The 26429-nt window shown below is 35.8% G+C and overlaps 1 protein-coding gene across 1 annotated transcript in view; it reads right to left on the bottom strand.

The window, feature by feature from the left end:
• Nucleotides 1–26429, bottom strand: part of HCN1 (hyperpolarization activated cyclic nucleotide gated potassium channel 1) — a 191075-nt gene that overhangs the window by 139790 nt on the left and 24856 nt on the right. The gene's annotated exons all lie outside the window — the stretch shown is intronic.

Below are 26429 nucleotides of genomic sequence, written 5' to 3'. Positions count from 1 at the left end.
GATGCATAATAAAGAGATAATAAAGCCAGAAAATCTCTGGAACACCTGAATAACTTTCTAAGGAACTGGAGACTGTGCTGAAGCCTTTAAACCCTTATTGGTACATGTCCTGCAAAATACAGCCTGCTAAAAATACCACAGGAAAATGCTTTGGTCTAATTACTGAAATATTTCTTACAGTTTCACATCAGAAATAAACCACCCTGATATGCAGAAAAATATAAATTTATCTTTTTTAAGGGCATCAAGAACAACATTGCTTCAAATCAATCAGTTTGGGCAAAGTTGACACTAGAACAATTTTAAAAGCAGCAAGAGAGTTGAAGTATTTTCAGTCTTTGAGGAAGGGAAAATAAATTAAAGCATAGAGTTAAGGAGAAAAACAAGTGCATTTTAAATACTTTGCAATCATGCATCAAAATACTAAACCAAGACCTGCTAGTTTGTCAGTATGATGATGTTAAAAAAAAAATTGACCAGGAACCCTTTTGGAAATGTCAACCACTTCACATCAAGGTATTCTTCAATCAAAAATGCTGTAAAGAGCTATATTATAGCTCTATTATTGTTGTAAACAAAAAAAAGAAAAGAAGAACTGTCATACATGTAAGATCACAAATTAAACAACTGTACAATGTTCTCTTTTCACTAAGAGGTCTAAGATACTTGGTTGTTTTACGTTTATTGCTCTGAAATGGAGCTAATAAGAAGTATAGGAGGGAAAAAGATGTTTCAGATTCAGTCTCAATGTAAAAAGACTGACTCAGCTCCCTTGATTGCATTTGATTTCAATTCACTTGTCTCTATATGAAATAATCCCAATATTCTTAAAAGAAATTATAATTATATCATTAGTCTTTATCCAGCAGATAATTCAACAGTGACTATTTTTTCAAACATAAAGTTTCAGAAGCTCCCTCTTTCCAGGAAGGTTAATTACTCTAATGTGTTTATCTAGTTCTCTATCAGTAATGCCCTATGTCACATGGCAATATCACTTTAAAAATAGGGCAGATTAAACAAATCTCTTTACTTGTCCTGTAAAAATATTGGTTGTGGTTTAAAATGCAGTTTCATAAGTATGCCATTAATGGCTTGTCTTCTAAAACATTAAGGCATATGTAACTATAGTATTATGTTCTTCATAAACCCTGAGGCAATGTTGAAAGAAGATAAACAGCAACTTAATTCCAACTGCTATTGGCTTAGTCTAAACGTGCTCTGAACAGATAAGATCAAAATTAAGCAATACTCAAATCTGCCTATGCAAAACAACATGCACTTGCTAAATTCTACCACAGATTATATCTGCAGATTTCATGTTTAACATTTTTAAACAGGAAACAAAGCTTACAGGTATGAAAAGGAAAACAATTTATACCACATTTTAAACATTTACCTTTGTTGTGCATAGTGCTACATGGTCTTATTGTAACAGAAGACAGTTTCTTGCAGGATCAAGCCCAGATCTAACATCTAAATCAGCCAGTGCTTAACATGCATGCCCAGCTTTTGCTTCAGCGTCTTGAAGCTGAATTGAAATGATTAATGTGCATAATTTTAAGCACAGTGCTGGGCTCAGGAGGGGATTGCCCACCACACCAGCACCATCACCTTCTTGAGAGAAATGCTCAGTTGTGACAGTGGAGAGAGGCTACCATCTCTGCTGGCACAGTGCTTGTCCCCATGATGAACAGTTTGGAAAGGGGGTAAGAATGTTTGATGTTAATAGTAAGTTAGGGCAATAAGGACAACCATCTTAGAAGAACTACAAAAAGACATTGACATGAGCTAGAAAATAAAGAGTATAATTTCTATTTCGTCTAAAGTAACATGCAAGGTTAAAAAAACTCCTTACCTTTATATCCAAGATGATGAACACTCAGCTAGCTATTGCACGGAGGCAAGGTCTTGGGTGATGGTAGCCATAGAAGCATAGAATCAACAAGGCTTAAAAAAAGACCTTCAAGATCATCCAGTCCATCCATCTCCCCAGCACTGCCCCTGCAACCCCTAAACCACTGAACACATCACACAGTACCAGAGCCAGAAATCCCCTGAACACCTCCAGGGATGGTTACTCCAGCACCTCCCTGAGTTACCAATTCCAATGCCTGACCAGCCAATGGTGAAAATACTTTTTCTGGGATCTAATTTGAATCTCCCCTGTCTCAGCTTAAGGCCATTTTCTCTTTTTCTCTCACTATAGGCACAGTAAAAGAGTCTGCCCCCCACCTCACTACACCTTCCCTTCAGGTAGTTGTTGAGAGTGATGACGTCCCCCCCAAGACTCCTCCTGAGACTAAACACTCTTAGCTCCCTCAGCCATTCCTCATAAGACACGTTTTCTAGGCCTTTACCAGTCCCACTGCCCTTCTCTGGACACAGTCCATCACATCAAACTCCTTCTGGAAGTGAGCGGCCCAAAAGTGAATGCAATACTCTAGGAGCACCCCACCAATGCTAAATACCAGGGGAATGATCACTTCTAGTCCTGCTGGCCACACTACTCCTGCCATTTTTCTTCCTGGTCTCCTGGACACACCTTGTCTCATGTTCAGCCAGCTGCCAACCAGTACCCTCAAGTCACTTTCTGCCAATGAAAAGAACAGCCTGATACTCAGCTCTGGTCAAAAAAATCTACAATATGTTTTACTTTACTAAGAAAGAGACCAAAACAAAGGTTGCTGCTCTGTAGTATAACTTGAAGCTTTCTTGCATTTTAGATTTTTTTACCTAAATTGGAGACAGAACGTTCAGGATGCAAAAAGTTGGTTTCTATTACCCACTGTCCACAATTATTCATAACCAGAACAGTTAGTCTTGCAAAACAGAATACTGGACTGCTATTAGCAACAGGAAAAAAAGCAAAAATGAGCGTCTCAATGAAAAATTGTTTTGAAAATTAGTATCTTTACCTTAAACACTCAGTGATTATAATAGTTATATTTTTCATTTTCTATGGCAACTTTCATTAGTTTTCTTTCAGAAATAACTGAATTTAAATAAATGTTCTTATGAAAAGTGAATAGAAGTTATTATTACAAAAAAGACCAGTAAATGAAAATTACTGTCTTGTCCCTTGGACAAGGGACAAACAGCAAGATTTCAAACATTTTACTATGATAACTTTATAGAAGGCGAATGGTTTTCAAGAAGTAAACATCCACATATCTTCAGATGAATTTTATTGCATGTGTCCATGCAATTTTGATCTTGTCTTGGGTCTCTAGGCACTAAGAGAAATAGAAAACAAATAATAATGACCTTGGAGCTTACAGTGATATCTCAGTGGGTGAGCTACTGGAATGCAGATCAAGTTATTAATAGCAGTTATTAATTATATTATGGTAGTCACTGCAAAATCTAGCTGAACTCCACAACTATGCTGGCATATTACAGACAAAGAAAACGGTCCCTGTTGTAGAAGAATTCAAGATTGAAAATGTAGGTAAAGCAGAAAAATGGTCAGTTTAGACTTGTTGAATCAGAAGTGAACCATAATGATGTCAGCAATAAAACATGGAGTTTAGCAGAGTGTGTGGAGATTCATGTTTCTACCTCCATAAAGAAACTAGAAAATAGAAAAACTATTGGGGTACTGGAGTCAAAACCAAATAAAAGATGGTGATTATCCCATTCCTGAAAACCTGGGTGCTCTCCAGTGGTACCAGTAGCCTTCTGCACACAGATTGCTGTCATTTTCCCCCAGCTGCCTCAAGACATCTTAGCAACAGCCTCCTCAGCACCACAGAATGTTTCCAGGTATGATGCTGCAGCAAGAGAAGTACAGATTACTACAGGATTCCCCAAATATCCTCCTTTGCAACCAGTTTTTATGCTCTTACTCATGATTTCAAATACTGAAGTGACTCTGAAAAGACTGGTTAAGTGACTACATTGAAATGGTATCACAGGGACTAAAAAGACAAGCACAGATAAATCCTGCAGGAAGAACATTATGCCTTTAAGAAGGTGAATACTGACAAATCATTTCAGGGAGTATTAACCTTGCTTTTCTGACAAATACATTGCACTTCTATTCACAGCCATCTCTTTGCATTGCACGAATAATTTGCCAGAACAGGGTATTTTAAATTCATACTAGAGAACGCTAGAAAACAGAATTGTTATTTATAGCTAGGAGTACTTGTACCAGAAATATGACTGATTTTTTTTTGGCCAGGAAACACGACAGCACGTGACACATTTATTCAGTAAAAAGTCAGCTGAAATTTGAAGACAAGCTTTACATTCTCTTCCAGAAGATGAATATTTAAAAAAAAAATAAAAAAATAATCCAGCAAATAGTTTCTGGTTAATAAACTTGGAGAAATGCCACATAAATAGTGAACATGGAAAATTAGTTTTGACTAATTTTGACTGCTTAATACTAATCTACAGGAAAAAATGACTAATCTGTGTGTCAGGATCTTTAAGGAAGCGGACATGGTTACACTATAACAAGACTGTTCCTCAAATTGCAGCAGGTCCCATTTTGTCTAGTTGTGGATCGTGCTAACTCCAAATTTGCACTGCAGTATAACCAAGCCCAGTCAGGCATTAAATAAGGAAACTAGCATTTCTGGAATCATTTATAGATGGGGAAATTAGTACTTCTAGAACAAGCTACATTTAGTTGAGGAAGCAGTAAAGAACCCATGAATTATTCCACGTGAAAAGAGAGCTTCTAATAAAATGCATCTGAGGTAATAATAGTCTACACTGTAACAACACAACGGTAGGCATGAAAACTATTGTAGAGTTTTATAGCTTCAAAATCTCTGCTGCTGCTCCCAAGACAGTGTAAATCCCTAAGTATGGCTGGAAGAGGAGTTTTGGCTTGCCTCAGACAGAGGAAAGCAGATGGACACCCCACAGGGTTCTCTCTACATCTTGTGCAGCTTTCTCCCTTGATATGAACAAGCATATTCCTCATCTTTTTTAATTATAAACTCAGCATTGTTTAGAAAATTACCTAAGCCTACTTTCAAAAACCTAAAGATGTGTTTCCTTTCTCAGAATAAAACACTGTACGTTTCAGCCATGTATTTGTTGCTCATGGTAAATGCAAAATTAAATAAGCAATACTATAAGTTCACATGTGATTTGCAATTTTGATTAATAAAAGCATACATAAAAAGTGCATACATTATAAAAACTGAAAGTGTTAAGCAATATTCTAAGATAAAATGTATGTATTTATGCATTCTGGATGGAGCCTATACTATTTGTACAGTTACACAAAATAATAGCAGCTTAATTTTGTAAATTCAAATGTTCCATAGATTAGATTTGTGTTAGACAGGCTTATTTAACAAAACTTTTGCCAACAGAGTGAAACCTACGTTTTCCTTTTCCTCTGCCTTCTAAGAAAATCACAGCAGTTCCTGTCTTAAAAATAAGTGAACAGTTGCAGTCATACTCCTTATGTTTCTTTTGCTGTTAGTCAAGAAAAACAGAAGTCTACATTTTTCTTACATTATAGTGTTGGAAGTATTGGTGCAAAACCAAAAAAACTCTGACACAGGATAAATTACTGGCACTACTCCCTCAAAGATGTTGCCAGAACCTAATCTTGCTTTTCTTATAACTTACTAAAAATGTGCCTACAATTAGTGCATAATTTCCCTATTTTCACTGAGAGGCTGTAAACCTTATCAGTGCCATTCCATTGACCCTACAAGTAAAATTACTAGGAAGCATGTATTTCAGCTGTGGGTACACTGGGATATGTTTTCTGTTAATTGCTCTGTACTGCTTTACAATTATGCTCAGTTTACTTAGATTTGCTTGTAATTAGTAATTTTTATTAGGCCAGATTATTCAGTCTAGCCCGTAATGCTATATAAAAATAGAAATAAGTGTATTAGGGAAATACTTTGGGTGTGCTGAAGAGCCTGTTTAGAGTGAAGTGATAAGGTTACCCTCAGTTTGCCTCTCTAGCAGGTACCAATCCTGCTGCACCTGGAGCAATGTGACTTCGTGTTATCCGATTAGTGAGACATGCCTCCACAGGAATTAAGGTGCAAACAAGGCCACAGGCTGAAGTAAACAATATGGATTTTATTTAACTATGATTGTGAGGTAGAGAGAGAGGAGGAGATGGAAAGGAAAGAGAAAGGGGCAGAGGGAGCACTTCAGCATCAAATAAACTAATTTCAGGTAGGACTATAGTGCAATTAATGAATACAGAACACCATTTGATGCAAGATTCCTTAAGAACTTGTCAAAGGATTGTGTAATAAGTTAATATCTATGTCCTACTTAGTGGAGACAAGGGCAGAGACTGCATTATCATTTATAATACAAAAACTGAAGCAAGTCTTTGTTGCCTGCACTAGCAATTTTAATGTCCTGCTTGTGATATTGGCTTTTTTCATCTTGCAGTCTTGTGATACTGTGTTTTAAAACCATTATTAGACTAGAATTCATCATCTGGGTCTTAGATTTTGTTGAACTATTTGAATTAGACAATATAAAAAACCTAGATTTGATTATCTCCAATGTCAATGTTTTTGTTACTTCTGTGCAAATACTGAAAAATATTGAAAAACCATATGAATGTATGTTCAGTTTACTCATATCCATTTCACTTGCTCCTCCATAAGATTGATTTACTCCATTTATTGGAAAACTGATGAATGATGAAGCTCACAAGTCAAGTAACAGATGTGACAAAATTTCAACTTGCAACATTAGGTGCCTAAAAACTGTTTACTATGAAGAAACCAGGACAACATATTTTACCCAAAGTTTTCATGTTGCTTTCTCATGAAGACATTTTTTTTTTAAAGTGGTTCAGGACTAGTTTTGTTGCTTAACACAGAAGTGAATGGATCTCAATGTTAAATGAAGATAGACATTAAAAAAAAAATCTTACAGCCTGGTCCATTTTACAAAAATTCTTTATAGACACAGTCAAAGAGGCTTACCCTCGCTCACTGATTTGGTAGTTTTAAGCAAAAGATCATCTACTTCCACCCAGAGCCTCATGGTAGAAGGCAGCCAAGGAATGGGCCAAAGTAGCTCCTATCCTCCAGTGCAATGGAAATCACTGTGAAAGTGAATGAGGCAGTAGAGAGGACAAAAAAAATAGGAGAAAAAACTAGCATTGTATAAAAACAATAGAAGTCTTATTCCTGAAGTAATATTGAAACAAAGAAAACTAAATAAGAGTATGAAGACTCAAAACCAACCTCGCATTGGCAAAGAGAGTTAAAGAGATAAAAGAAAGCTCAGGTTGAATTCTCAGTATGTCCCTAGAAGCATGGTCTGGAAAAACTCCAAGAGATCAGACAGTCTGAAGGTAGGATTACCTACACCTACAGCATTCACCTGACCTGGATCGTGTGCAATACCTCTGGTTATTTATGTCTGAAGCACTATTTATTTCCTAAAGTCTTTTTTTCTTTTTCCAGACTGTTTAGTTCCCATATGACCATACTTCACTTACATAATAGTTTGACCTCCATGAAAACAAAGTGTACTCAAATACAATCTAAAGTACAACATAAAATAATACCCAGATGATGATACCCAATATCAAGCAAAACACAAGAAAGTAGAAATCGACTTAATTTGAAGCATGGTGTATATTAGTGAATACATCAGTAAATACATTACATTAAATACATATATACGGGAAATACATTAGTAAATACATTTAGCCTTAACTGAATTACTGTATTTAGTTTTTCAACTTTTTGTCATTTTCAGTGTTACTTGCCATCAAGTCAAAACTAAAAACTGAGTACAGAGCATGTTCCAGCATGCCCCAGAAATACCACACAATCATCCCCTGGTGGCAGGGATATAGTCACCTAACAAGAAATAAAATTTGGTATGGTTATGAAGATCATATAAAGCCTAAACTGCAGGATTAGTTTATAAAGGCTGAAGTCCTATTAAAGCTGCTTTCTTTCTCCTTAGGTTCTTAGAAGGTGATAACAAAACATCAAGGTGTGTAGGGTTTTGTGACAGCCCATACAGTTTTATTCTTTCTACTTGAAACAGTTTTTTAAAACTGTATTTTTAAAAAATGCTATCTGCCTCTTCTCCTGATTCTCTGAAAACTACTCTGGTAGGTCTTCTCAAAGCAGCCTAATGCAAATCACCAGGAATCAATGTCTCACAGAATTAGAGTCACACATCACAGAATAATGGGAGCTGGAAACAACCATCAATCCCAACTCCCAGCTCTGCACAGGACAACCCCAAAAAATCACACCATGGTTTAAGAAGGGACTATTAGTGGCACTAGCTTTGACAACAATATCACTAGCTTCTATATGATTGTTTAGGAAATTGGTTGGTTCATGATGATGAAGGGGGACCCTTGTTTTGGGCTGTGCCACAGGACGTGTGTGAGTCACCATGGCACAGTCCATGCTAAACAGCAAAACCCTACACTTCTCTGGCCTCTGTTTTATATTGGCTGCCCAACCACATCTGGCTCAAACAAATGTACACACTTGGGGCACAGCATTTGGAATTATTTTGAATCCAGTTTTGAAAACAAAATCCTTGTCAAAATTAACAACATAAATATTATGCATCACAAGTTTTCCCCAATTATTATCTTCATGATAATTTTTATATGATAGTTTTTTATTCTTGAAAAAAGCAGAGAAGGTATGAAGACCTTAAGAAGAGAAAAACTGCTAAATAATGTATGCTGCAATTGAAAAGTCAATCCAGACAATATCAAGTGTTCCAGGCAGTATAATGGCTTTATCTGTTCCTGAAAATGAGTCATTCTATTTCAGCAAATGCATGGTCGCCAGTCTTAGTCTGCACAAAAATCTGTTATGATTTTGTGTAACTAAGTAGTAGATTTGATATAAAAAATATATATGTTTCAGATTGGGGAGCACATTTATTTCAAAATAAAAGAATACCATTTCTTCCAATATTTTTTGGAGAAGGAGCAAGGAAGAAATTAAGGACTTGACAAAGTTGAAATATCCCATCTCTCAATTAAAATTAAAATTAAAATTTATATACAATAGTGTAAATGAAAAATAAAGGGGAAATCAAATGTTGATTTTGTCATGCTAGAAGGATCTAGTTTAATTGAAGAATATTCTTTTTGTTTCCTCTTTCTTGTAGACTTGACATTATTGAATTTTGTTCTTTATTGAAGCAAACACAGATCTCAAAATCACAAATTATGTCAAAAAACAAAAATGCTGAACAAGAGACTGCCACACAAACCCAACTGCTGTCGCTTAAAGTAGCATCCTGAATTGTGTCCCTTCATTCACTGAGATGTCTTTGTCATCATCTTCTAAATGACTAAAAAATCCCAAAACCTTCATTTAGAAATACTGAAATAATAAATAATCACAAATCTGCCTTAAGAAAATAATCACTATAAAAAGTCATAAATAACTTCTTCCTATATTGTCCTCCCTCATGATTGGATTGCACTCTGAATCTAATGTGCATATATGTCTTTTACCTGTGGATACATAAAGATAAATAGGTTCTGCTAATTTATTTTTCCAAACGAATAAATATACCTTCCAGAGTAGAAGTGACAAAAATGAGCTTTGGGCTAACAAAATAACATTGCTTTTTATAGGGGAGGAGGAGTGGGGGGTAATCAAACATTTCATGCAACACATATCAAAAATCATGAGCACTTCATAGAGTTGAATAATAACAGACAGAAACAGAATTATTACAGTGTATTGGCATTGACCATTTTCTCAGCAAAGAGCAGCTGTTAATAATAACTTTTTCATGAGCTGCCAGCACTGACATTTTAAAAGCAATTCTGTCACCGGTGGCTATAAACACCTTAGAATAATGTGACAACTGCCAAGGCTCAGGAAGGCAAATAGAGAAAAGTTGTTTTTCAATGGCTCTAAGATTAAAAAAAAAAAAAAAAAAAAAAAAAAAAAAGAAAGGCAGAAGAGTTAATAAACATATTCATTTCAATTTGATACTGAAATTTTGAAATTTTAAACTTTATGCAGCCATACCATCTGCCTATCTTTAGGAATGAGCCAGAAAGTCATCCTCATCCCAAAAAGCCTCTACAGCTGCAAAAAAAACACAGAAATGTCAATGTACACTGCTAACAGGTCCAAGACATTTCTGCAGTGTAATAAAAAACAAATACTGAGGTATTTCTCCTGTGGAGCCTCAAGGCCAGACCACTTATCTGAGATAAGAAATAGATGAATTATTTCCTAAGAACAAAATGGAACCACTTGATCAAAAAGGGAGTACGTAGTCATCTGATAATTGGGACCACTCAGCAGGGGGCATAGAAGTGTATCCAGGCAGGGACTTTATCTGATTTTCTGTGCTCAAAATGAGTTATCTCATTTACTGAACATTATTCTTTTTGGCATCTCTCTCTCTCTCTCTTTCCCTTTTCCCCCTCACATTGATGAAAAATATTCAGATCTGAGGTTTTTCCACACTAAAGAGCTGTCATCTGGAGCATCACTCTTCGTTTTTTTTTTAAATTATTATTATTATTTTTGGCAACATGAATTGGCATCGGCTGTGAAAGCTCACAATTTGCAGAAAATGCCAGCTCTAATTATCCTAGAGCCTTAACTTATCACTGCCAGAATGAAGGCAAGATTGGCATGCCACTTGGGTGTGTTACAACACAAGGTCAGACATTGCTATTGCTGTTACTGGAATTATCTACAGTGCATAAAAATAGCAGAACAAGAAAAGAAAATCCCTACTAATGGATAAGGCATATTCAATGATCTAACAGTGGAATTTTCCCTTCATTGGTTACCTCCCTACTACCTTCTCCCAAAGAAAATAAATGTATGGACACAGTAACATCCAAGCCTAAGCAAGTTACATACATGGAACACAAAATTCACAACAGATAAAAAATATTACTAATTTTAAGTATGTTTTTCCAAGAACTGAAGCTTGCTGGCCTTGCATTACCCAGCAGAGCTGATATCATTATTTTTGATATTTTCGTATCAATCATGGAATTGAAAAGAAAAACTAATTATGAAGCATCTTCAAGGAAATTTACAGCATAAAGACCCTCTGGGAGTTTCCCAGTGTCTCTTCCCTCCCCACACACTTATTCATGGGATTCCCTCCTAATTGTATCTTGCATACAAACAGTCAATTGAGACATTATTTAAAAAAATTACTCAGACCAACAAAACTTATCTTGTTTTTGAAACTCTGAGAAAGCTCTTTATAAAATAGTACCTGGTAGGTGATATGTCACTCCAGAAATATAGACTGTTACAAGCACTTGAAGCCTGTCTTCTATTTAGAATTTAATATATTCAGATTCAAGTATTCAAACTATGTTCACAGTATGCCATGTTTCAGCAGAACTGAACATTTCACAACTTCATTAAAACTTGCATTTCTTTAAAAATTCTTTAACAAATTAAGAAACCTCATCCATGAATAAAAGAAATAATTTTAAATCATACTCTGAAAGAAAAATAAATAAAATCAAACAAATAAATTTCAAGGAGCTTCAGAAATCAGACTTATGAAACAATATTGACTCGCCTGGCATTAAACAGTTCTTACAGAAAAATAATAGAAAGATGATCTGAGGCACACAGCAGCTCCCTAACAGCTGCAGCAAAGGCAATCAGGGACAAATCTACTTGCCTAAGAACTGCAGCAGTCTCAAAGCAATATAAATGGGCATGTTTAACACTGGACTTGATGTGGGCACAAGGGAGCAAGACCAGCAGAGCATCAAGAGCTTGTCTCTAAGAGCCTATTCAAGTTCTTAAAAACCTGCACCCTGGTAGGTACAGAGGTTGCTGTAACCCCATTGATCTTACAGAAATAAACAGGATAAAAGGATAAAGACATGTGAATACTGGTGGATCAGGATCTGTGATAGCTAATCTGCACTACAAAGAGAAAGAACATTTTAGTGATCCTTTTTGGTGACTGCTGAGTCTCACAACCTCTTATCAATGGCACACCTAAAAAGGCATAGAACAAAGTGAATTTGTAACATTCATTAAGAATGGTGCTATAGCATCAGGGAAATCACTGACAACAATTAAATGTAAGCACTGGTATATATTTAATATCATTCTGAATTGCTGTCAACTATGTCAAGGTTATAAACCAATCTGTGTTACCCTGCCAAACCCCAACTGGATCCCAATTTAAAAAGTGTTGACTGTCTAGAAATTAGCTGAGACAGGACAATATAACCTTGTACCTTACAATGCATTTTTATATGCCAAGGACACCATAGCAAACAAGAAAAAGGGGGATCTTCAGCTGCCTAATTTTAGGAATCTCAGATTTGGAATTCCACAGATAATTCATATTCTGCTCCTTCAAGGAATGAGGGAAAAATGTGGCAAATCAAGAACCCTAAATAGATGTCACTTTGGGAAAAAAAGTCCTTAAAAGTTATTGATGGTTCATGGAACAAGCAAAAACGCCTAATTGTCACAGGAGAAGTGCACAATCACAATGCACTTCTGCACTGAAACTAGATTTCAGTTGAAGAAATTGTAAACTTTGAAATAAACATTAACTTAGAACAGATAGAATAGCAGTCTTTATTGATGCTGGTGCACTTAGCATGACAAAAAGCTTGCGTGCAATGTCTTTACATGCCAGCAAAGACAGTACTATGAATTACAAAGATGCTATTTAGGGTAGAAACACATTTGAAGAATAGTAGAAAATAAAAGATATGTCACGTCAGGCATTTCTCTGAAGGTATGCAGATTTTTTACTTGAGTCTTTTTAATGCCATGCTCCATTTTCTTGAGCCATTTTGGCTCACTGTTTCTTCTTATACTGATTAGATATAAGAGCAGCAGATCTGTGTCCATTTTAGACCACCTTTTATCACTTTTCAGCTACCAATAGTTTATCTCATCACACTTTCAATCAGTAAGTACATTAAGTCACCAAGCTCCTACAGAAACATGCCAATTTTATGCATTATAATAAAACTTCACAATGAGCAGTCAAAAACAAAAGGTTCATTAAAATTCCCTTTTTCCATTTGATTTTTTTTTCTAAAGCAGTCATAGTAAGTAGAAGATTGAGATTCTAGCAGTGGGCCAAATCATCTGATGCTTCTGAAGTACCTCTATACACTTAAGAGTTACTATAGTTATTTTGCTCTACCTACATAGTGGTTTTCATCAACACTTGTAGCTGAACACTTCTGAACACTGAATACTCAACAAATACATGAGGATTCTTTCAAAAAGCATAACAATACAAAAAAAATATAAGAATACAAAACTCTATTTCATGTACAAATACTTGATCTGCAGTGGGAAACATTGGGAAGAGTTAGAATCAGTCTTTCCCTGCTAATCTAGAAACAGTCTGAGAATATAATTTAACTGAATGCTAGCAGTAATGTTGCAAAGCTCTGGCACAATCATGGAACATGTTCTACACTTAAACTAAACAGCAGCTTTAAAATAAAAGTTTAAAAGGGCATATTTGTTCTTCTGTTCCACACTTAAAAGAGATTTTCAGCAGACCTATCTATTTTTCCACTTGCAAAAGAAATGAGTAACCAAACCAAGTCTTAAGAAGACTCCAGACATTTCACTAGTAAAATAGAAAATTCTCAAACTTTCACTGGTCCCACCTCACTGAATTCAGCTGAGCTGTAAAGATGGGTTCACTGAATTCACAACATTAAAACATAAAACTAAAGGAGCTCCAATTTTCCATTCTCTTCAGGGCATGCACCTTATTTCTCTCATAGACAAATAAATTCCATGCTGTCATTGGCCAGGGCTTCAGAGTAGCTCTAATAGCCAAGCCTAAGGAAGTCCTGATTTTGAAGTGTTTGCTTTCCAAAGATTAAAGGGTGCTTGTGCTCCCTGCCCAGTCGTTGGAAAGAGATGGACATTTCAGGATGTAACAGGGATGCGCATCTGCTGACAGCCATGGGAATGGGAGCGCCAGGGCTGCCCTTTCTCCATGTCATGGAACAGCCACGCCAGGGCTGCCCTTTCTCCATGTCATGGAACAGCCATTCCACAAAACCCACAGGCAGCCTTGCTGCCTCTCCATTGGAACCAGCACTCCCACCCACTCCATTAGGTGCTCAGTCTGGCACAAGGAACCAAAGCAGGTCAGGCAGGGCCGTGTGCCAGTGCCAACTGCATCCCATGCCAACCCTGCCTGAAGCCCTTCAGACCAAGGAAGGAAAGGATTATCTTCTTCAAGACATTAGTGGATGATACAGTGCACTTCTTTGGGTTTGTTTCCTTTCATAAATTAAAACACTCTACTATTGGGGAAAAATTGTAACAAGGAATAAACTTCATGAGTAGAACAATTCTACATCCTTTAGCTCTCAGCTTGAATAGCTTGTGAGAAACCTCACTTAACTCAGCAAAGACAAGTTAGGAAAACCAGTTTTCTCTCTTGTTTGCAAGTGTAAGAAAAAACATGGAGTACAAGTCCTCTTGGCATGCTAATCTGTACTAGCCTAAGTAAAAACTGTCACTAAAACCTCTCATGTTTTCCATCTTCTGTTAGACTAGAGGGACATAGAGATACTAATCCAGCAGCAGGCTCTAATGCCTGATAGCACAGAGCACAGGCTGTGTGTCTTTCCAAGACAACAACATAAAGGAAGAGGTGTGGGACTGAAAAGATATTGTGGGACAAATGTTTTAGGGCATATTTTTCAGCTGGAGGTCACTCAAGTGAATCTGTAGCTCAATTTATAAATAAAATACAATTGGATAAGCTTTATCCATTTCACATCAGAAATGTCAAAATTCTGAAAGATATTTTACAGATTTATAGATCAGCATTCTTAAATCATATTTTCAAGTTTAAGTCATTCAGTGAAAAGAAAAATATCAGGTCCCAAAATTTCACCTCTCTACCGTGGTAACATACTGAATACCAATACATGCAAATGGAGAGGGGGAATGGTGCAAATACTGCACTTGCAACACTTCAGTCCCAAGTGTGGAGATCACAACAGCCCACCCCAGCTGCTGCTTACTCCTGCCTGATGGCATCTGTGTGTGTCTGACCCTACTGATCTACCTACCTTTAGGTAGCTGGGAACCTGCTTCTGTACCCATCCCAAACTGCCCTAAGAGTCCAGACTACTAAAGACTCATGAGCACTCCAGTATTAGAAGAAGGCAATTGACCATGATTCATAAGCACCAAGAATATTAATTTTTAATAATTATTACTAATTATTCAATTATTACATGATAATAATTCTACCAGAAACCTGGAGATGCCTGTCAAAACTGGAATCCCAAAACATTAACACAGATTAAAAGATGGTCACTGTTGAGAAAACAAAAGAAAAGAACAAAAAACAACAAAAAACTAAACAAAAATAAACAAAAACAAAAAAATTTGAAAACAAAACTAAGACTAGGTGAAGACTACGAAGCCATCAAGAAGTCATTATAGAAAACACCAGACATTGCAATTTCCAATCAAAATTCCTTTAGTGCTCTAAACTGCCCAAACTGTGCAGACATAGGTAAGATTTCTGGAAAAATCTGCCATTTTTTACTTAAAAACAAGTATAAAAATATAGTCAAACAAAAATATTTACATATGAAACTAATAAAAGTACTGTTCAAGAGACTGAGTAGAAATTACACTGAACAGAGTTTCTGTCTTAGAAATTCAGAGAGATATTTTCTTGTGAGGTGCCACCTTCTTTCTCACCACACTGATTCTGCTGAGTACTTGCAATGACAAGAACACAGGAGAGAAGCAAATTGAGTATTCAGTTCCCAGTGAACAGAGTGGGTATCACAGTAGTGGAAGAAATTCGACTGGGTCTGTGATATATCACCAATCCTATCACTTGCATATTTTCACATAGCTTAAAATAAAATATGATAGTCACGGAAGGTATGACAGATGAGCCTTTTGATACTGGTTTTCTAGACAGCAGCAGGTAACAACGACCAGTTATAAAGTAAAAATGGGCATGAGATTTGCCCTCTCTTGCCAGACTCTTCTCTTTCCCCTGTCCTCTCATCTTCCCTAGCTGTAAGACACATAAGGATTAATATAGTATTAAAATTTTGAAGTATATTCAGCACTGGAACACAAAGCTAGAAGTGATTGCTGCTTCAAGAACCTTAGGTCAAAAGATCAAAAAAGATGAAGTAAAGGAAGACTCCTCAAGTATGTATAATAACCCTGCAATTCCAACTTTAAAAATCTCATACCTCTGTTATGACTCAGGAAAAAAATAACTGTTTTTTTTAATTGGTGGGGAATTATTTTGCACTACTCAGATGAAAATCCACCACTGGGATAAATTTTCTAATTCTACATGAGCTTATAATCACTGCTTCGAGAGACCATTATGATATTCATCACATCAGGAAAAAACAACAACAACGAAAAAAACAACAGAAAAAAAATCAAACATTTAAAGAAAGAGGAAAGAAACTCATGGGACTATGATTGTGACTCATGTGGAACCTTTTAAATCAGGAGAGAAACAGAGTTCTGTAGTCAATTAATTCACAAAGAAATAAAAACTTTAACTATATATGCTTCCTTTTGTATTTCAGTGCTGAATTCATGAACCAAATATTGAACTGATAATTTTTCTTTCATTTTGTGTTCAAATCTATGAGAAAGAAATTGATTCACTACATCAGGCTGAGAGCTTAAATAAAAATATTGTGTCTACAATAAATAATGCCCTAATGTACTCTCACAACGATTTTAAATTTAGCTCTAATTAGGTTAATACAGACATGTGTAATTTTAGAATTAAAATTTAGCTGTAGACTTCATGTCTTCAGCTGTTTTTCAGAGTCACGTTCACTTTACACAAAGTGTAAAGATACCCATAGACAACTTCCATAGGAGTAAAAATGGGAAAGTAAAATTAAAAGGAAGAATGCACCTGAAATTCTATTGGAATTCGTTTTGCAATTATTTTTAAAATAAGATATCTCTTCATGGATTTACTTCAATTGAAAAGGTTACTGTGTTGATGTTAAATACAAAGCTCTGACACTCTCATTTATTGTGCCTTGCAGTTACAATACCCATCAAGAATGCCCCAAAAAAGACTGACTTTTTAAAAATTATTTTTAAAAGACCAGGAAATATATGTATTTGTGATATAAATAGATAACCAAAATGGGCTAAGCTGTATATTAAGTTACCAAAATATACACATAGGAAAAAGGAAAAAACCACCTTTATGATAGAGGTTGATTTTGTCCTGGGCAAAATGACTAAATGATAGGAAAAAAAGTGTTCATAGGACTGATTCTGGAGAAAAAACAGTGTTTTGCTTAATTAATCTGAAAGTCCTTGCAAGAATTCAAGTTACTTGTTTGGGTTCAGTATTTTAAAACTTCTTGGTAAACAAAACAAGACAGAGTTTTAGAATGTACTTCTTACTACATTTCAGATGATTTTTTTTTTTCATTTCCTTTTTAAAACATATCTGAAATTATTCTTCCCCAGCTGGGAAACAATTCTCATGTGGGAAGACTAGCTACTTTTGAGACAGATGAAGACATAATTCATGTCTTTGGTTAAAAGAAAAATCGATCATCCTCATCGATTTGGTTTTCAATAATGCGCTTTGGAAATCCCACAGGAAGGTACTCCTGGAAAGAGATTCATTTTAAATTATGCACAGCAATATTTGCTCTCCAGGTTCAAGTTTTGGCCGTAAATTATGTATGCCATTATCTTTACAGTATGAGCATACGTATCAACTCAACTTTCAGGTTTTAGTTGAGATAAGGGACTTCCTGTTTGTCATGAATCTTTGAATACTGGCAGTCACTTAAGGTAAACTACTACATGATGCATAAAGAATTAACCCAGAGAGATAAAATTTGTAAATAGGTTCATTTTCTTTTCAGAGTTACAGAGTGAAGTGTTTTGATAGAAAGGTGCAGTGAAGTTAGGAACCTTCATCTTTGAAGACGTATTCACAGAAATGTGTACATGCACATTTGTCTGAACTAACATTGTTCTGAACTATTTGTTCTCTCATGTTCTGGGTTTGTGTTGTTTCTTGGGATTTTTCTCTATTTTGTTTTTGTTTGGTTGGGGTTTGGTTGATTTTTGGTTGGGATTTTTTTTGCAGGGAGGGGAGGGCTGGTTGAACAAGGTCCATGGTTCTGGCAAAGATTACAGCACTTATATGATAATTAGCCTTCAGACACTTTCATTTTTTCAGAGATGGGTTTCTCTCATGCATATACAGGGCTCCACTCCCACAGATGCTCACCTGGAACGATCCACTTGGATTCGAAGCAGGATCTCAGGTATTGCATACCATTTGCATACCATTGCCTACCCTCCATACCAGACACAGCCCCAAGAATGAAATGACACCAAATACACCATATGGCAGCAGCTTCTGCCAGGTCAATAACCTGCTGGAGCATTTACTGGAAAGAAAGGAAGTGCAACTACAAGACAGTGTACTAAGTTAAGCAGATGTATTGTTAAGCCTATTGGTTCTGAAAGAGAGGAGGGGGGAAAAAAAGATGTGTATTAAGATAAAAAAGCAACAAAGAAAATTCTATGAGCTTAAATGCATGGAAAGATCACAGCAAAACACTTGCCTGGGTTAAGAAAGGAGAAAATGGTGAGAAATAAAGCATCTTTCTGGTGCAGTGTGGAAAGGAGAGATTAACCGTTCAACCACAGCCTTCATTTCTGCTTAGAAACAAAAAACTCTGACAATCTCTGAATTAGGCAATTTCCCTCTTTTTTCACAACTACATTTCAATCATACACATGTGGGATAATACCTGTTATTTGGAATAAACTCCATGAGATTCAGGTTAGAAATAACTCATTAAATATAATGTGCAAATGGTACAGACACTTCTATGGCATCTCAGATCCTCAACCCTCTCTAAATAGGTTTGTACAGTTGCATCTTACTCTCTTAATGGTAAATTCAGGCCATTTCACCCTTTCAAAACAGACTCTTTTTTCCTAATTAACTCTTAAAAAGCCTCAATGGGAGCCATAGGACAAAAACCTACTTAAAGGAGTTGTGTCACTGGTATTTTACTGTATTAGAAGTTTGTCAAATTTGATCAAAATCAGAACATGACTCACTACCTATTGACATGCAGTGAATTCTGCATCATTTCCATCCTGATTTATTCAATAGAATGCCCATGTGAGCTCCGGGACATGACTCACTGGGAGAATAAATAAATAAAAGCAACAATGCATGGATGGTCTAACCAGCACAGCCCAGCACAAGTTCTCCAGACATCACCATTTTCTACCCCTCAGACCTTTCTGAGATTACCAGACCTCTGCTACAAAATCCCACAGAATTTCACCGGCACAATGATCTGTACATAACAGAAACAAGAGAATACAATGGCAGGCCTGGAAATTCTTTTAAAACAAGCTGTTCTCTTAAACTGACAATTTTCTTCTCAAAGTAGAACACAGAATTATATTAAATTGAAATCTAATGAATTATCTTTTCATTCTTTAATAAATGATTACTTAATTTAAAAATTAAAATCCCCCTTTGTAGGCAAATGTTAGGAAAATGTTAAAATTTTTCATATCCCCTTTTCACACATACAATTTCCTAATTAATTTTTTTACTGTATAATTTATTCGGCAGCTTTCAAAGAGTAATGATGCACTGTAAGGACATCTTGTTGCTTTCTTTAATAGACATATCAACACATTGTATTAAGAATTATTAACTGTATTAGGAATTATTACAGTGGATTATATGTCTCCCATTTCAGCTGCTAGATGGCCATATTTCACCATGTGCACTAGCAACCTGGCTTCAAACGTGTGTTTCAAAAGTTTATTTTAAATGTAAGTATTTTTAAGGAAGCATAAAATTACCACAAAATATCCCTAACTATTTCTTCCCTAGCAGCTACATAAATGACTTCTTTACTCGCAAAGATCTGTAGGTATTATTAAAAAAAAAAAAAAGAAGAAGAAGAAGAAAGAAAGGATTCTACAAGGCATTAGTGACAAGGTGAGAATATTTTTTAGTTCAATTACTGTTGCTGAATAATTTAAGAATGATTCTACACTGGTCACTATTAATACAAACCGAAAATGCAGAGATACCTGAATGAATTGTGTTTAGCCTGCAAGGAACAAAACAACAATTGTCATTCTTGTGAAATTTGCACCGTTTTTAACTTTTAAAACATACATTGGAAGAGGAGAGCCCCATTCCCATGTCCCTGCCTGTCTCATCAGGAGGAGCCAAGGCAGCTGCGCCCCGCAGCACGGCAGTGTCCGAGCGGTGAACCCCCTGGTGCTGCAGACCTTGGCTGCCCAAGCAGCTCCCTGGCTGTCACCACCTCCTCTGACAGCTCCTCACTCCAGCAAGGCAGCAGGACACCGTGGGGAGCAGCTAGCAGCTCCGTCTTGCAAGAGGACTGAACATTCCTGACCTCCCCCTTGCCCGAAATGGGGTGTAACCAGCAGTGTAATGGCTTCTTTCTGCTTCTGCTAAGAGTTTAAGATGGAAGAAAAAGGATTTTTTTTTTTTTCTTTTTTTTTTTTTTTAACAAATCTGCAGCCATGGATAGTATGTGCAGGCTCTATCAAGTGCAAGCTCTAGGAAGTGCAAAAAAATAACTTTATTGCCAAAAATGCATAATAATAGTGAAAAATTAATTAGACTTTAAAAAGAAATCTGGTATAACCCTGTGCTATACTTAAGTGTCAAAGACATGCTGACACTGCACTGATAATTTTCAAAACTGATTGACTGGCATTATCTATAAATGTTACTGCAAGGGTAAACCCACCTTCTTGGGTCTACAGCCAACATTACCATAGAAGCCAGGCAAACACTTACATAAAGAAGAAAACATTATCATCTAGTTCAGGGAAATTTATCTCAGGCTATGTTCTACATTTCCCTGGTTTATCTCCCAGGGAAAGCATCACCACCACACAATTACTCTCCTGGCATAGGCACAGAAGAAAGGCAGCTCAGCCTGCACAGTCTTAAAAGGGGGTAGAATGATGAAGCAAGAAACTTTACACTCATTACACTTCCTATTTACTCTCTAGGGGAATGCATTATTCTTTCTATGAAAGTGATTATGCCTAGAACATAAAGTAGGAAATTAAAAACCAGAATACTCAGTGTCTTGCTTGCATTTCAGTAATTGCCTTCTTTACAAATGTGCTGTTCTTTTTCAACAGTTAGTATGCTATTATTAGGACACCATGGATAATAATGCCTTTAAATTGTCTCTATCCATTATTTGTATTTCCCTACAGTTGCACAGAATTCAAAAGAGTGACAAATAAAAAACTTGAGTTTTTGTCAGTGATGTTCATGGATGTATGCTTTATCTGCAGTTATACATACATTTCTCAAACAAATAATTTAACTTGATATTTTTCTTTAAAAAATATTGCACAATTGAACACAATTTATCCATCTAATGTTAAAATGTGCATGATTTCATGTAAACAAAAATGTTTACATTATATTAGATCCATCATAATTTCCCATTTGGAACGCTATCACTTTTGCATAGATTGTATTAAGTGCCCTGTTCAGCAAAACACAGAAAATAGCCTTGTAAGTTACATGTCAAAGAAGAAAAAATTAAGTGGTGGCTTACATATGTGTGGCTAAAATCATATATGTATGGGACTGATGAAAAATATTTTTATTCACACGTTCATTTATATTGTGCAACACTTTATGATAGAATTTAGGTATCTTACCTTCTTATTTATGTGAGTTACCTTCGTTTCTATCCATATGTGCAAATTCTATTTAGCAAACCAAAACTACTACTATCAAGACATAGGAACATCAGCCTCAAAGTCTCAAGAAACTGCCTTTACACTCTAATTTTAAGTGGGGAGAAAAGGACTAGTCCAGTTCTGGCTCTGTGCAGATAAAACACCTTGCTGTCATAGAGACAGACCACCCATGGGCCAACATCCCAATCAAATGAGGGAGGAACACCAGCACTGCAGGTCTCACCCAGGAACAAACTGGCAGCTAGCACAACACATCTCCTCAGTGGGCCAGGGCTGAGCAGCCCTCTGCTCTGACAAAGCTGCAGAGCTCATCTACTTCAGCAATGCTGAGCAAGGAGAGCTCTGCAATTCAAAATGCAACCAAACAGAGTCTGGGCTTTTTTCCCCTGTAGATGAAATAGAGATGGTGCTGGTCAGCACATGCCAAGCACTTATTGACCAGGATTAGTCATCATGATATGATAGGGAAGACTGCAGAACAAAGAGGAACCCTCAAGCAAACCTGGATGTGACCCCAGCCGTGGGCTTCGTGTGGGAGAACACATCACTAATTCATATGTGTGGCATTTTCCAGGCATAACATTCCAGAAAGGGAAAAAAAAAAAAAAAAAAAAAGGCAATGCTTGTGTTTAACTTCCTCGAGAAATGGGGATTTTCTCCCACCTCCTACTTCCATCTTCTTAAATGTCAGGAAGGCAGAAGACATCAATACAGAGGCTTTGTTGCAGAATTCACAGACTTTGTGCCACTAAAAGAAAGTGGACTTTCCTACACCTTCTTTTGCCTTGAGTTACTTAACAAATATCCTCCCCTCACTCCTTAAGAGACAGACAACTTGTATTTGGTTCATATATCTCTAAAAGACCATAAAAAAGTGTCCTACTTTCAGCTAATCTACTTCAAAATTGCCACTCAACTTGTACTGGTGTGCTTATTTGCAGTAACTAACTAATTGACAATTATACATAACAACTATGTATGGACTAGAAAATGTACTTTAAAATACTGCATTGGATGGCAGGAGTTAAAACTGAATAAAAAGAAAGCAAAATATGTCACTTCCCATTTCCATAAGGCTAACAGTTTAAAAAAGTTAAACTGTAAAATATCATCATTGATAGGAAAACCCCATGTCTCGTAGACAGAATCCTGTTAAAATACAATAATTAAATTAATAATCCAATCAGTAAAGACAAGTGTTTTCATCCAACACTACCAAGTACCCACCTAACTCATCATCTCTCCCTCCCACAAAACTCCCCAGTCAGTGATCAAGAGGAGAGATAAAAACTTTGAATTCTCACCTGGCTTAAGGTGAGAGAAAAAGTTGATTGTTTTTTTTGTAGGGCATAAAAGTCATCTGTGTACCTACCATAGAAACAGAAGGCTACTGAAGTAGGAGTTTTCTTCTGTTGCCTGGATAAGTCTTCTTTTACCAAAATTTTATTTAGGAAATAATAATGATTCGACATCCCAGAGACACATAATGTGTGTTTTTGTACGTTGGCAATAAACAGAACAAGGAGAGGACACCTAGTGGTGGTCTGTGATAATCAGGGCTGGCAGCATGGGAGCAACAGATGAAATCTTTGATGCAGGACCTGATTCGGCAAAGCTCTCACACATTTAATTTTTAATCACTTTAGTAAGACCTAGCAAGCTTTTATTTATGCACCTTTCTGAACCTGCATTACTGTGATTATCAGAAATAAACCAGCAAATTTGGAATATGGTATGTCCATACTGGAATATGGATGTTCCATTAAACATCAGAGCTTTATCAGCTGGAGTGGACATCAGCATTTATGTAGGTTCATGAAACACAAAAAGTTTTGGCAAATGGAAAACCAGATTTCAGTACAAGTTAAACCAAAATAAGACATGGCTGCAATTCACAATTTTTTCACATTTTGCCATGTGATCTTTTGCAGAACATAACCTTGATTACATAACTTGCAATAAGCATTATTCTCTTTTAAAATGGTTCTAGTTCTACATAATCAGACATCTTAGGAAAAAAATACTAATTTTTGGAAGAACCACTTCTATTTATGTAGATTTACTAGGTCTTGTCTGTGTTTAGAAAAGCTGTAAGCAAAGCTATTGAAGTCTGGGTTTTACACAGCTTTTGGAAAATATTGTTATTTTAAAGAACTAGTAAACTAGTATCTCATAAGAAAACGTAAACAAAGTGGCAAATCAATAATTGTCATTTATGTAGCTGCTAGGGAAGAAATAGTTAGGGATATTTTGTGGTAATTTTATGCTTCCTTAAAAATACTTACATTTAAAATAAACTTTTAATTGTTCGTGTCTTTTATTTTAATTGTTCACTGATCTATGAGCATATTTAACTAATAATCTACTAGCTGCATGTAAGCCTATACAAAAAAAACATTCAAGAGTCAGAAGTTTAGGTAGTCTCATAAAACTTAAAGGAAATAAGAATTAGGTCCAGGGCCTCCTGTTCAGTACTTTTAGGAACGTAAATTAAAAAAAAAAATTCAAAACAGGGTCCCTATCAGATATTACTTCAAAATTATAATTTCTGTAATCCCCAATTTAAATTTTTTTTTTCTTGCATTTAATTTCGTTTAAGTAAATATACGGTATCAATATCTGAGTCTAAAGGACTGGAATATTAGAATTTGTAGATAAAAAGCAGTTTCAGGGAAGTGTGAATTTGCATATTCAGTAAATTATTTCCTGCCCACACATCTCCTGTCCCTTTCTTGAAGTGTTTCTTCCCATTTCTACTGAGCCATTCATTTGGGTAAGTAATTAACATCAGACTGATATGAATATATCAATCAGTTTTCATATATATTCCACCACAGGCTATAGCTGTTCCATAACACTTAATGAGGAGAAAGTCTCTGCAATGCATATATTATTTACCTCAATATTACTTTAGGTTGCTGCTGGCAGCTTGATCTTATTTTAAGCGACTTAAATGGTGTGGAAATAAATAAAAAAAAGGAACCATGTTTCACCAGTATCATGTCAGAATCTTTTAAATTTTTGCTTGCTCATCTTAAAGTTCAGGATATCAACCACCTGAATGATCAACCAGATATGTGATATCCAAAAAAGAGAAGCTCAAACAGTGTCAGCCTGCCTTTCTTCTGTGAGGATGTAGAAATTATCACACAACTTGGTTTGTTCATCAGTTATCCATGAATAACAGTTATCCAAGTATTCTCTTGGCATATTATGAAGAATGAGTTTGTTGGCTGTCCTCTCAATACTTTTGACATTATGCTTGTTATTCTGGAACCAAATACATATATTTCAGATTAATCTGCACCACATTTGAAAGCAACGTGTCAGCTCATACGCAAAAACTATTAAATCCTTTAAACCACGCACAAACGGGCTCCAGCACCGTGCCATAAAAATTAGTTAACAGTTGCTCCTTGCTGTCCACGTGCAAACACACTCATACAGAGAACATTAATATCAACAGCAGTCTCGCTGACTACCCCGTGGGATCATCCAGTTATTGCTTCCCAGTAATCAGCTAATGTCATCCCTAGCCAGTTGTTTTGTCTGTTTTAAAACACTAAGATATTGTAACACACATTTTCCATGAAGCCACATATGAAAATCCATGACCTTCTGCATTTCTGATCTCTGCAAAACACTAAACAAAAATAAAAACAAACAAACAAACAAACAAGACACAGCTTTCTTCTTTCACAAATTTCATTTTGGGATTTATCAGAGCCTGATTCAGACTATATATTTCTCTCTGCCCACGCATGTGAGAATTATTTTCAACATTAGCCAATGAACTTTTGCTGCATTATTACAGACTCAAAATAACCCCCAAAAAAGAAAAAAATCCCTACCTTTAGATTATTTTTTACCTTCCTGTGAACATATTTCACAAATTTTACTAGTGGAATTACGGGTGAAGTTGCAATCAAGCAGCCATTAGCTAAAGATAAATGGACCAAACAGCAACTACTGCTGATTTGGACCACATACTCTGGTCACTTTTAGCCTCACTTAGTGACCAATTCAACTATTTTTATTTAGAATATCTGATTTCTGTTTGACAATCAACAGAAGGGAGGGGAATAAAAGGAATTAATTTCTCTGCCTAGTAGGCCTTTATAGAGGCAAGCAACTAACTCAAGCTGCCAGAAAATAATATCATTGAATTCATTTCAGAAGGTTGTCCCTCTGTGAAGCACAGAGGAGACAAAAGCAGCTTTATGGTAGAATTGCAAAATATGCTTAATCATTTGCCTTAGTTGAATTGAGTACAAAACTACAGTGCTCTATTTCTGTGTAAAAATATCTTTGCAGTGCTTTACAGAGACAAAAAGAAGTAGCTTTACCAAATAAAGTAATAAAAAATAATGGCCTATTTCAGGGGCTTTTTGAGAAACTACTATAATTTTTTTAGACTTTTTATATTTAGCATCATCCAGCATTATGCAATTTTAAATTATAATCTGATTTTATTCAAGATGGCTCTGCTTTTAGGTTTCTCTTCAACCAGAAAATGCATATTATACTAGAGATAACCAGCACAAAAAGTACCACAACTGGTACCAAATAGTCCTTCAATATTAATTTAGTGAAATAAATCTTTATCACATATGTAAATAAATTTATGCAAATCAATTTTAATACTGCTTCTGTGATAATATTTTACAAAATAATTCTCCTTAT

Source organism: Oenanthe melanoleuca, chromosome Z (assembly GCF_029582105.1).
Source record: "Oenanthe melanoleuca isolate GR-GAL-2019-014 chromosome Z, OMel1.0, whole genome shotgun sequence".
NCBI lineage: Eukaryota > Metazoa > Chordata > Aves > Passeriformes > Muscicapidae > Oenanthe > Oenanthe melanoleuca.
This window is presented reverse-complemented; position numbering and strand designations above follow the sequence as displayed.